The following is a 12,290-nucleotide window of genomic DNA, read 5'->3' on the forward strand; positions in this document are numbered from 1 at the left end:
TCCTGAGTTAAGAGGAAATGGCTTTAGTTTTTCACCATTGAGTATAATGCTGGCTGTAGGTTTGTCATATACAGCCTTTATTGTATTGAGGGGACTGGGTAACTCTTATGCACTGTGGGGGACAAGGAAACTCACCCTCTTTGAAGACAAGTAATTCAGGCCTGTTCCCTAGGCCTGAATTCAATCCCTAGCCCTGTTAAAGTAATATTCATCCACATTTGAAATAATTAATATCTACATACTTATGTTTATTGAAATTGCTTTGAGTGTATTTATTTTATTTTTTTATTGATTCATTATTTTTGTTGACTATTATTACACTTATGTATTAAATTGTTTATATCTTATGAGAACTATAGAGATTTGCATATGTATTATGTATCTTACTTCAGACCCAGGACATTCACCAAAATTCTATATTATATCATCCCATGCTTAGAAAAACAGAAAGAATACACCAACCAAAATCTAATTTATCCCTAGGCACCCCAGTGGCTCACATCTGTAATCCCAGCTACTCAGGAGGTGAAAAGTAGAAGATAGAGTTTCAAAGCCAATCCAGGCAGCATAGCCTGAGAGACATCATCTCTAATTAACTGGCAAAAAGCCAGGCTACAAGTATGGCTGAAGTGGTAGAAAATCAGCTATGAACAACCAAGCCAAGAAAGAGCGAGCTGAGTTCAATTGCGTGGATGGCGGGGTAGGGGGATAAAGGGAAGAGAAATCCTCCAAAAACAGAGAACTAAACAACACACAAATCCCACCTAATTTATGTTACCAACAAACTGAAAAAAAATCAAGCTTGTGCAGTTGTATAAATTTACATGAGCACATATGCTCTTAGGTACAATTCAAAGCCATGTTTTTGATAATATATGTATATATAAAAATTAATAATGTATATATATGAATAAACTAAGAAATCAGTCAATGAACAAATACTTCTGAATTAGTGCCTTTATATTTATATTAGTAGCACTATAAATTATTTGTACTAAAAGTATATTCCAAGTTTCTTTCTGCAGAATCGATCTTAAAATGTTTCTTCATGCACCAGGCGTCAGTGGCTTATGCCTATAATACTAGCTACTCAGGAGGCTGAGATCTGAGGATGGCAGTTCAAGGCCAGCCCCTGTAGGAAAATCCGTGAGACTCTTATCTCCAATAAACCACTAGAAAACTGAAAGTGGCGCTGTGGCTCAAGCTGTAAAGTGCTCGCATAGAGCTATAGAGTGCAGGGATAACACCCAATCCGAGTTCAAGCCCCACCACAGAAAAAAAAAAAAATATAAGACAGATGTTTGTTCATACAAAATTCTAACATTCTGAGCTTTAGAAAACTTTTCTTCCAGGGTCTTATGCTCTTCAGGCAACTACTCGACTACTCAGTACCAATGTTTTTGTTTTTCATTTTACAACCCAGTTTATTCCCAAAATGCTTACTGTCCTCACAGAAGTGAGTTTATATTCAGAAACCCAACCTTTTCTGGTATGAAGACTCGCCTAGTGTATTTTGTGGTAGGCACTGAGGAAAACTCACACGACACAATTGCAGACATTTTATAATTATAGAAATAATTCTAAATAAACATAAACTATTGGGCACGGGTGGCTCATGCCTGTAATCCTAGCTAGCCAGGAGGCTGAGATCTGAGATCTGTGAGACTCTTATCTCCAATAAACCACTAGAAGCCTGGAAGTGGCTCTGTGGCTCAAGCGGGTGAGAGCTTGTCTTGAGCTGAAGATCACAGGGACAGTGCCCAAGCCTAGAGTTCAAGCCCCACGACCGACAAGAAGAAGAAGAAGAAGAAGAAGAAGAAGAAGAAGAAGAAGAAGAAGAAGAAGAAGAAGAAGAAGAAGAAGAAGAAGAAGAAGAAGAAGAAGAGATGGAGGACGAGAGGAGGAGGAGGAGGAGGAGGAGGAGGAGGAGGAGGAGGAGGAGGAGGAGGAGAAGGAGAAGGAGAAGGAGAAGAAGGAGAAGGAGAAGAAGAAGAAGAAGAAGAAGAAGAAGAAGAAGAAGAAGAAGAAGAAGAAGAAGAAGAAGAAGAAGAAGAAGAAGAAGAAGAAGAAGAAGAAGAAGAAGAAGAAGAAGAAGAAGAAGAAGAAGAAGAAGAAGAGATGGAGGACGAGGAGGAGGAGGAGGAGGAGGAGGAGGAGGAGGAGGAGGAGGAGGAGGAGGAGGAGGAGGAGGAGGAGGAGGAGGAGGGCTATCAGGGAAGCTACAGCCAACATGTCAACATAGGTCCCGGGTTCAAATCCTAGTCCTGACACCTACCAATGGCAGGAGATCACTAGAGATACAATTGAAAGAGTAGTTTGTGCCTAGCAGGCCCAATTCATGAATGGGTGAGTGTGAGAACAGCAGCCTCTAGCCAGTGAAGCTGTCAGATGGTTCCCATGCACTGAGATCGAGCACCAGGTTTGTACAAAACAGCAATACATGGGGAGGCAGACGGTGGTATCCAAAAATTATATATTGGTAAAAAGTGCCAGTCTGTCTATGACTGAATGACATCTACTATGTTCTGACCAACTCTTAGGTATTTATTATACCACCATTGAAGGAATATTATTCTTTTCATGCTTAATAAACTATTAATTAAGATCAATTAGCATCCCAGGAATATTGCATACAATTTTAGACTCAACTGATGCACAAACTACTCTTTCAATTGTATCTCTAGTGATCTCCTGCCATTGGTAGGTGTCAGGACTAGGATTTGAACCCGGGACCTATGTTGACATGTTGGCTGTAGCTTCCCTGATAGCCCTCCAGACTTCAGCAATGTCAGGTCAGGTCCACTTTGCAGCCCTGTCATTCAGACCCAGGATGGTAACCGTCCAAAGAAAAAAACGTAAAACCCCCAGCCCTCTGCAGCTCACCACTCTTTGTGCTTTCCCACTTTTTTTTCTTCCAACATACACTCTGGGCCTAAGATCCCAAGATTGGCTATGGGTCTGGAGGCTGCACCCAGCCTACATGATTGAGGCTGAGGTAGAGCTGCCAGGACCTGAATTCAAGCCCTGTGGTTGGCAAAAAAAAAAAAGAATAAATAAAAAAATTAGTAAGTAAGTAAGTAAATTAAAAAAAAAAATCTCCCTGGTTTGGCATATCTGCCAGTTTTCTTTCTAGTCTGGGATTTGAACTCAGGCTCTTGGTAAATCCATAGCAATGTGAGGGAAGGTGCAGAGTTGCCACTACTTGAGTTCAAGCCTCATGCCAAGCCAAAAATTAAAAAAAATTAAGTCACTGACCTTGGCAGGGGGAGAAGTTGTGAAGATGGGAGGGAAGGGATGGTAGGGGGAAACAAAGAAGGAGGCAAGAATGATCAATAGGAAATGTACTCTTGACCTTGATCATGTAATTGTAACCCTCTGTACAACATTTTTACAATAAAAGTGTACAAAAAAAGAAACAATGTAATGCTCAGAGAAGCATTTTGGGAGTAAGGGAAGGATGTCTGAATAGCTGTACAAAATTCTACACTGCTTTGTTTTTTATTGTTCACTATGGAACTGAATAAACATAACTGCTTTTATTAAAAAAAATTAAGTCACTGTCTTGGAACTGGGACCAGTATTTCTGCCATTACTGGGATCTGATCTCACTGTCCAGGTAACTCTTTTGAACCATGGGTGAAGGCAAGGCTCACTGTCCTTGAGGAAAAGAAATTCAGGCTAGAGTTCCCAGGGACTGAATGCAGGCCCTGCAATAGAAAAAATATTTCTAGGGGCTGGGAAGGTGGCTCAGTGGTAGAGCACTTGCCTTGCATGCCTGAGGCCCTGGGTTCGATTCCTCAGCACCACATTACCAAAAAGAAAAAAGCCGGAAGTGGCGCTGTGGCTCAAGTGGTAGATTGCTAGCCTTGAGCTGAAGAGCTGAGGGACAGCGCCCAGGCCCAGAGTTCAGGCCCCATGACTGGACCCAAAAAATAAAAAGAAAAAAAGAAAAAATATTTCTACATATGTGTAATATATGATATAAACTTACATATGTCTGCTAACTACATATTATGATTTTTTATTATTGATTTTGTATTTATTTATTATTTGATTCATTTATTGTTTATTGTATTTAGTGTTATTATACACATATTTAACTTAAAATTATACAAAATAATTCAGGACATTGACTCATTTTTCCTTAGTACTATATTAAGTGTTGAAACATGATACATAATTAAATGGAGGCATTTGTCACAGTCTTCACATGTTTAGAGTCTCTCCCAAGTATGAGATTTGACTTCTTTATCTAGGGACATCTTCCTCTAGGGATTTTTTACATGATTTATACTCAGAAGCCTTTTCATGAGGATAGGCAAGTAGAGGGATAAAATTGCAAGGGTGGGGTTAGAAATGTGGCTGAGTGGTAAAGAGCTCGCTCAGCATGCATAAATGCCAAGGTTTGAATCCTCAGTGCCACATACTCAGAAAATGCCAGAAGCTGTGGAGTGGCTCAAGTGGCACAGTGCTAGGCTTGATGAAACGCTCAGAGACAGTACCCAGGCCCTAAGATCAAGCCCCACGACTGGCAAAAACAAATGGCCAGGTGCCAGTGGCTCACACCTGCCACCCTAGCTTCTCAGGAGGCTGAGATCTAAAGACCACAGTTCAAAGACAGCCTAGGAAAGGAAAGACAGTTAGACTCTTTTCTCCAATGAACCACCAAAAGACCCCACATGGTGCTGTGGCTCAAGTGGTAGTGTTCACCTTGAGCTGAAGGGCTCAGGGACAGTGCCCAGGCTTGAGTTCGAGAAACAAAACAGGAACAAAGTGGGGAATAATCAAAGTACTTTTCTTATTTGCTAATTATGAGAACATTATCTGGAAAAGAACGCTGATTTACACCAGAATTGGAGTCTAAGTTCATTGTTCAAGTGTAGCAGATCCATATGCTGAGGCTCTCTGTCTCTAGCATTATAACCTTGTGTCCTAGAGGGTTCTGAAAGGTCCAATGTTGAAAGGCTTAATATGCTCCCCAAGCCCTTTGTGATAAGCAGTTGACTTGTATTGTCAATGTCATTACAGTTCTGAACCTAGCAAAGCACCAGTAGCTCATGCCCATCACCCTAGCTCAGGAGGCTGAGTTCTGAGCATCACAGGGTGAAGCCAGCCAGGGCAGGAAAGTCTATGACACTTTGACTTCCACTTCTGAAAGATCAGATATTCAACAGCTTCTTAGATTTCCTTTGGTAATGAGAAGTTATTTGCCCCTAAATGTTCTTAGAGTTCTCGAGCTATAGAAGCAGGATAAAAAACATCATTGACCCATCCTGGGTTTAAATGAAGTTCTCAGGATCCAACCTGTAGCCCTGTTAGCAAGATGGACTCCAGTGTAACACTGTATTTGAGGAACAGAAAACAGTTTCAAAAGCCAGGCTAGGTGAAGAAACCTAGGCCTGCTGGACTGGGAGGCAGAATGAACACACCCAACAGGGAAGTAAGCTGCAAAACCACTTCATTCATTCCTGGCACAGCCAGCAATGGGAGGAAACCTGAAACATTTGTTAGAGTTACACAAGGATCAGGCTTTTCTCAGCCTCTTCAAACAATGACTAATTAACCTTCCTCCCTCAGGTGAAGGGAGCCTCAGGCTATCTTTAGTTTAACAATCAAGAGCCAGTTTAGAGGGGGATAGGGGAGGAACAGAGTAGAAAACCTTGCTCGTTGGTTTGAGGGAGTGGGTTTTTGACTCTCCATCTGTCAGATTTAAAGACCCTTCTTCTACCTCTGCCAGTGCTTTTTCCTTCCTTCATTCTCCACATCATTAATGAAAATCCCAGGTCCAAGCAGAGAGGTAGGGCTGTTTCTTTTCTGTCTCTGAACACCTGAGTTAGAACCTGGCTCTGCCTTCTTGGCTTTGGAGCCCTCGGCTTCCTGAGAAGTTGGACAGACACAGTCTTCCTGCTCTGTGGTTGTGTGAAGGCGATGCTGGTGGCATGGCACACTGCAGAAGGCCTCATCACTGGAAAGTATTCCCTTCGTTACTCCTGACATCCAAGAGCAGGTTCATCTATCTATCTATCTATCTATCTATCTATCTATCTATCTATCTATCTATCTATCTATCTATCTATCTATCTATCTATCTATCTATCTATCTATCTATCTATCTATCTATCTATCTATCTATCTATCTATCTATCCATCCATCCATCTATCTACTTAGGTATCTACATACCTACCTATCTATCTCTTTGCCAGTTCAGTTGAACTCAAGGCCTGGGCACTGTCTCTAGCATTCTACTACTTGAGCCACACCATGCTACTGAGGAATCAAACCCAGGGCTTCTTGCATCTTAGGCAAGCACTCTCTAAGTAATCCACATTCCCAGGCCCCTATCTTTTTCTTAGTGGTAGTTTTTACATAATTATGCTACCAGCCAACATCTCCAAGTTTAATTTTCTGAATGCAGGTTATTTCTACAAAACATAACCTTCTCTTGCCCTACCTGATTTGTGACTGTACTGGCCTTCACCTCATAATAAAATGTAAATAAAGGCTACTGTGAGCTTAGGTGGGCATCATATAAGGTCACATGCCTGGAACCCTGGAAGAGAAAAGCCATGGGCCAGAAATGAAGAGAATGATGCAGTATGCACAAGAGCATATCTGAAAAATAAATCTGTAAATAAAAGCAGAATCATTTCATACGGTCTGTTTGCACTCAGGGAGGTAATACACACACATTAGTAGTTAGGGCTCTCATTTTTTTGAATTTTTTTGGCCTTCTCTTTTTGAAATTTTTTGTGGTCATCCCAGGGCTTATACTCAAGGCCGGATGCATTCTTCAGCTGTTTTGCTCAAGGCTGAGGGTCTACCACTGCCACAACTCCACTTACAGCCATCTGGTCGTTAATTGGACATAAGCGCCTCCCAGGCTTTCCTGCCTGGTCTGGACTGAATCTACTACTTGGCTTTATCAAAGCTGGAGCTCTACCCTCTGGGCCACTGCTCCACTTCTGTTTTTCTGGTGGCTATTGGAGATAAGCTTCTCACAGTCTCTCCTGCTCAGGCTGGCTTTGGATTGTGATCTCTTGAGGAGGCTTCAAGCGGCTTTCCTCAGGGATTCACCAAGAGCAGATTCACAGAAACCCTTAGTCTAAATCTCGAGAGCAACTAGAGAAAACAGACACATGAAGATGCTTCTAGTGTGTTCTAGATAATTAAAGTGGGAGACAAAAACCACTCATAATAATTAGATCATTTTATAGGCAAAAAGAGCAATGCAGACAGCATGAAGATTGCTCCAGCTTTCGGTCCTCTCATCCTGAGACAATAAATTCACTGCAGCTCAATGCTAAGTTACAGAACTGGTATGTCTTGTGGACATTTGCTCCCAAATCCTGCGACACTCATTTCTCACTTTTGGCTTCTAACCTCTGACCAGAGGAAAAGATGACAAGAGCGATTCATTCTCAGAGAAAGCATCTATAAAGAACATTTGGTAGTATACTTATAAATTCAAACCATTGGAATGACCTTGTGAAGAAGTCAGATTATCCAGATTAAAAAATGAAGAAGAAAAGGAAGGCAGGTGCCAGTGGCTGCTGGCTGTAATTCCAGCTCCTAAGGAGGCTGAGATGTAGAGAATTTGAGTTTGAATCCAGCCAGCATAGGAAAGTCTATGACACTATTATTTCTAAAAGATCAAATTAAAACACAGAAGTGAGGCAGTGACTCAAGGTTAATGCATGACCCTTGAACAAAGGAGCTCAGGGACAACCCCTGAAATATGACCCTTAGGGTCATATTTCAACTGCAGGACCTGCCCCCCCCAAAAAGAGCCTGTATATCATGTCTTTTGTATATATGGATGTATTCCTATAGGTGAAGCTCCAGAGTATCTATGATGATTGGCACCAAGCTAGGAAATTTGTATTCAATACAATTATTTCATAACACAGAGACTGCTTTCATGATAGTACATATTTCAGGCTTCCTTCACTGTTCCCAGTGTAGGCTGAGGGTTTCTCTGCCTCTAAGGCCTGCTGGAAGAAGTCTCTCTCATTGTCTGGATATGCAGACAAAAGGCCTCACTCCTGTACAGCTGTGTAACAAACAATTCCATCAGGGCCACTTAGTGAGGAGGAGTGTGGGAGGGCTCTGACGGTCAGGAGAAAAAGGCCTCTTTGTACCCAAAGTTATCTATCTCCCCAGTGCTCCATGTTGACAGGAAGCCTTCATTTGTGCTACCTCCTGTGGCAGGCCAAGTTCTGTTCACTTATCCTGCCTTCGTGAGACAATATAACTGGTGTTCAAATACAGTGCTCAATATAATTCAGGAGTCCTTCTGGCAGACAACTCGGGCAAGGGGTCTTATGAGATGTTTCACTGATGGCGATGATGGACCTATGACATCTCTTCTAGGTTTGCAGAAGCTTGAGAAATCCAAGTGTATGTCAGATATCACAACACTCCCTGTCATGTGGGGTTGGTGAAGCTCATCAGGTTTTGAAATCTTTGACCTCTCCTACTTGGGCCCTGGGTGGCTAGGTTTTGGGTTGAACACAGGGCCTGGTTGCTGAGCATGAGCTCAGTGCAGAATCCCAGTGCTTTACCATTTTGTGTCATAGCTTCACTTCTGGTCTGCTTGTGTGTGTGTGTGTGTGTGTGTGTGTGTGTGTGTCCATGTGCTTGCACGCTTACACCAGTCCTTTAGCTTGAACTCAGCACCTGAGTACTGTACCTAGTTTCTCTTGTACAAGGATAGCCCTCTCCCACTTGAGCCACAGAGACACTTCAGGCTTTTTTTTTCTAGTGATGTGGTCCTGAGAAATCATGCCCAGGGTTTCATATATGCAAAGTACTCTACCCCTAAGGCACATTCCCAGCCCTCTACTTCAGGTTTGTTAGTTAGTTTCTTTCTTTTTTGTTGTTATCGGTTGCAGGAGTTGAAGCCTAGGCCGGGTGCTATCCCAGAGCTCTTCAGCTCATCTTGTGCTTTACCACTTGAGCCACAGAGCCACTTCAAGTTTTCTGGTGGTTCATTGGAGCTAAGTGTCTCAAGGACTTTCTTGCCCAGGCTAGCTTTGAACCGTGATCCTCAGATCTCATCCTCCTGAGTAGCTAGGATGACCAACATGAGCCTCAAGCACCCTGCTTCCACTTCAGGTTTCTTAGTGATGAATTGGAGATATAATCTCATGGAACCTTTTGTGTCAGGGATAGTTTGGAACCCAGATCCTCAGATTTCAGTTTCCTGAGAAGGCAGGATGACAGACATTGGCTATAGAACCCTAGGCCATGGCACTCTGCTGCAAGGGGCTCATTGGCTCCACATGGTGGAGTGCTAGCCATTAGCCCAAGAGGTAAGGGTCAGTGCGTAGGCCCTGAGTTCAAGATTCATGACTGAGGAAAAACAAAACAAAATAATTGTCTGCAGGAGACAACTCACCCACTCTTTAGTAATACATAATTTCGTCCCTGCCATCGGGACATATCTGAGCCTCAATATTCTTGTCTGCATAATCATCTCATTTCAAAGAGACTCACTGACTTCCTGTCAGGGCTGGGTTTTATAGCCCCCGAGCAGCTTGGAGGATGGGGGTAAGCCAGCAGCCTCTGGTTCCATGTAGCTGGGTTGCAGCGGCTTACATCTGGCTAAGTCAGGTTAAGTGGCAGTTGTCAGCGCCAGACTCCTAGCTTGCTTTGTGATGAGGTGTTTGAAGTCCTGCCCTTCTGTAGTTGCAGTTAGAACATTCTACCTTTTTTTGCGGCAGTCCTGGGCCTTGAGTAAGGGCTTAGACACTGTCCTTAAGCATTTGTGCTCCAGGATAATGCTCAATTGATTGAAAGACAGCAGAACTTCTGGGTTTTCTGTTTATATGGCACTGAGGAATCTAACCCAGGGCTTTGTGCATACTAGGTGAGCACTCAACCACCTAGCCCCAGAAGGTATAGAAATTGCATAAGAAGAGAGATGTCTGTATATTATTAGTTTATAGATAATTGCTACCATTTATTACGTATTAAGTTATGTCTCCTTAATGATTTGTCTCTGTAGAACAACTAATAAAACATTAATTAATAATTACTTAATATCCTGCTATTGTTTATAATATATGTATATACATCCATACATATAATTACATATTTTATAGAATGAGACAGATGTCTATATATAATTAAATTATGCATCATATGTTACAACCAATTATTAGGTATTTAATTATGTCTCCATGTAATTTTTATTCTGTTAATGCTTAATAATATAGTAATTTTACTTAATTCACGTTCTATAACTATTGTGTCTAATTTTATCCCAGAATGATTCACTACTAATTCAATCTGTTTTTCATTTATTGTAGTGACAATCCTTCCGCCTATGACATTTCTTACCTTTATGACATTCTCTTACATAGCATATAGATTTGCATCCAAATTATACATACTACCTGACACTGAGCACTTTAAAAGAAAAGGAAAACATGTGTCACGCTCGGCTTCTTACTCCAAGATTACATTTTTGCCAGTGCTGGGATCTAAACTCAGGGCCTAGAAGGCTCAATTCATGAATTGGTGTCTGCAAGCACAGCAGCCTCTAGCCATATTGCACTTAGTGTACTTATTCATTTTATTTTTTATTCATTTATATACCATTATTTTATTGAATGTTATTACACATGGAATATTTACTACATTTATTGTATAGGATATACATTTGCCTATGTATGAAACTTAACACCTGACACCCAGGCTTTTCATAGAAAAGGAAAACGTGTCACCCTAGTCTTCTTACTCCACGATTCAATTTTTGCGAGTGCTGGCATTTGAACTCACAGCATACATGGATCAATTCATGAATAGGTGAGTGTCAGCACTCCAGCATGGGGCATATGGAGCTGACAAGCAGGTCCCAGCACCTGAGATCCAGCCCCAGGTGTTGACAAAACAAGAACAGATTGACATGCTGATGGTAGTACACAAATAAATATATATCCTTAAAATGTGCCAGAGATGTCTACACATTATTCAGTTATATAGGCTACATTCCTACCAATTCTTGGATATTTATTATGCCTCCATGTAATTATTGTTGTTTTCATCCTTAATGAATTATTAATTAAATCAACCGCTGTCCTGAAACTATTGCATCCATGTAATTAATAGTACTCTTTGAATGTGTCAAAAGTATTCATTAAAATCCATTGGCCTCCTAAAATCACTCTCTAATTTTATACTAGTATCATTCAGGAAAAACTAATTCAACCTTGATATTCATAACCTTCCATCCATATTCCTATGGATAGGAATGAGACTCTTAGGATCTCCCTCCATTGGTAGGGGTCAGGACCGGGCTTCAAACACAGGTCCTATGTTGCTGTGTTGGTCTATGGCTTCCTTGGCAGCCTGCCAGCCCTCAGCAATGCCAGGTAACAAACACTTTTCAGCCATGTCATTCAGACCCAGTATGGTCAACTTGAAAAAAAAAATGTAAAACTGGCAGCCGTCTTCATGTTGCTGGGTTTTTTTTTCTGTGTCATTTTATTTATTTATTTATTTCCTGTCAGCCTTTGAGGCTCAGGAACCCAGGTTTGGCTGTGGGTCCAGTGGCTTTAACACAGCCTAGAGTGATCAAACCTGAGGCAGCGTTTCCATGCCCTGAGTTGAAGCCCTGTGCTTAACAAAATAAAAATACATACATACATACATACATACATTTAAAATATTTAAAAAATTATGTGGCTCCTTGGCTTGGAATTCATGCCATTTTCTTCTGCCGGACTTCGGGTTTGAACTCAGGGTTTGGGTAAATCTGCAGCACTGTTGGCGAAGGGAAAGCTCACCATGCTAAAAGACAAGAAAGTCAGGCTTGTTCCCAGGGGCTGAATTCAAGCCCTAGCACTAGAAAAAATAATATTCATATACATTTTAAATACATGATTTATATTTACATACACATGTTTACTACATATTACAATTAGTGTAGTTATTCATTTTATTTTGTGTTTTATTTATTTCTTATGTATTTTAGAGAGTATGATTAAATGTATAACATTTTTTACATTCTATTACATAGGACATAGATTTGACTATGTATTATACATCATCCTCAGACCCAGGACTTTCACTGATAAGGAAAACAAGTGGGACAATTGGTTTCTACCACAAGGATTAAGTTTTTGGTAGTTCTGTGATTTGAACTCTGGGCCTCGAAGGCCCACTTCATGAATGGGTCAATGTTAGCACAGCAGTCTGATGCAAGTGAAGTTGGCAGGCAAATTTGATGACCTGAGATCAAGCCCTAGAAGTGGCTAATATATAAACCGATAGATGTGTAGATTGC

This window comes from Dipodomys spectabilis, unplaced genomic scaffold (assembly GCF_019054845.1).
Source record: "Dipodomys spectabilis isolate Male_0828 unplaced genomic scaffold, ASM1905484v1 ptg000413l, whole genome shotgun sequence".
Lineage (NCBI taxonomy): Eukaryota > Metazoa > Chordata > Mammalia > Rodentia > Heteromyidae > Dipodomys > Dipodomys spectabilis.